The following is a 1,761-nucleotide window of genomic DNA, read 5'->3' as shown; positions in this document are numbered from 1 at the left end:
AATACAATGCTAATTGCATAAAAAGATACACATATAAAAAGTAGTTCTCTGTTTTCCCAGGAAAAAATCCAAGCATAATTTCTAGAATAGTCAGGTTTCTTGTTTTAATTGTAATTAAAGTCTTGATCATCTTATTTATTAGCTATGTGACTTACATGTTTAAATTAAAGAAATGTTGTTAAACAACTGTTGCAATTTATAAATGTAAGGTGCCATTATTCAGTAAATAGACTCCTCCATGAGTGGATGTGTTCCTTCTCCTACCAACTATTGAAAAGCAGCACTATACATTAGTTTAATTTTATTAGTAGATGATACACTGCTGCAAATGCTAATTCTCTTCTCCATCCCCATGTTGATTTTGTGTGTACCTGTGAGTTGTTTAGAATGCATCAACAATGTCTTTAACAATCAACATTAAGATGAGCTAGGCTTGGGCTTTCAATGAAGATTGACCAATGGTTTCGATGAAGTCAGACCATCACTCTCTGAGTCAAGTGATCTGACCTATCCCTGGTAGTAAGAACTCTTCGAACCCCCTTTTCAAATGCTACTGCCACATTTGTGGCATCTTTTGCACTTGTTTCAAATTAAGGATAATCGCTGCCGTCCCTGTACCAGGCTTGGGCTTCTTCTGCAGACACCTGCTGTTCACTGTCAGTCTTGTTACCCAAAATTACAAAAGGAAAGCTTTTGGGTTCTTTCACATCAGCGAAATATAAGAATTCTTTCTTCCAGTTACTTAAGTTCTGGAAGCTTTGGAATTGTCAACACTAAAAGTAAGCAGGCAGCAGTCAGAACCTCTGTAAAATGGCATCCTCAGGCTTCAGAATCGCTCCTGACCTGCTGTGTCCCAATTCTACTTGGTACCAAAATGTCCATCCACTTCCAAATCTTTACTTAAAAATTCCACGCCTATTGTATGAAAGAGCTGGGTATCAAACTTATTAATTACATATCTGTGCATAAGATAACTCTTTCCAACTCCACCATCTCTGAAGAGAATTACTTTAAAAAGTGATGATTTTCCTGCCATTAAGAGCTTTGGCTTCAGAACTCTTAATTGTTCAACTCAATCATCATTATCTCCTAGTGTTGTTGAGAAGATTCACTCAAATGACAGGGAGAAAGTATTTCATCACAATGCCGGCTTATTATAGGAGTGCAAGAAATTTCTCATGGCCATACAGAGCTCTGGGCTGGCCCATCTGAGTGCAATGAGAACAGAGAGAGGGTTGGGACCTGCATAGCAGAAGGCGAAAGTGGTGGAGATGCCAGGCTCTGACTCCAGCGGCTGCCATCAGGCGCAGAGGAAATAACATGGCCCCTGGCTTGGATGGGCTGCCGCACACTTTTAAACAGCAAGATCTTGCAAGAACTTGCGAACAATGGGGAAGACAGTCCCAAGGGGATGATGCTAAACCATTCATAAGAAACTCACCCCCATGAGCTAATCACCTCCTACCAGGCCCACTTCCAACACTGGGGATTACAATTTAACATGAGATTTGGTCAGGGACACATACCCAAACTATATAAACTACTATGGGTATATCAATTATAATAAAAATAAACTACATCCTTGGATAAAGAAAATGGAAGAAGTTACATTATAAAAAAAATTTCAACATCTTTTTGAAAATCAGAAATTGAATAGAAAATAGATACAGTGTAGCTAATTTTTCGAACAAGAGTGTCAAGTGTCAATGAAGAACTCTCATAAAAAACTTGCTAATTACTTCCATAGAATTCTGAGTCTTG

General features: G+C 38.4%; 1 pseudogene; it reads right to left on the bottom strand.

The window, feature by feature from the left end:
• Window positions 1-473: 473 nt before the first annotated feature.
• LOC100613347 (ras-related protein Rab-9A-like) lies at window positions 474-1,036 on the bottom strand (annotated as a pseudogene).
• Between the last annotated feature and the right edge of the window lie 725 nt (window positions 1,037-1,761).

The sequence above is a fragment of the Pan troglodytes genome, chromosome 4 (genome assembly GCF_028858775.2).
Source record: "Pan troglodytes isolate AG18354 chromosome 4, NHGRI_mPanTro3-v2.0_pri, whole genome shotgun sequence".
Taxonomy (NCBI): domain Eukaryota; kingdom Metazoa; phylum Chordata; class Mammalia; order Primates; family Hominidae; genus Pan; species Pan troglodytes.
This window is presented reverse-complemented; position numbering and strand designations above follow the sequence as displayed.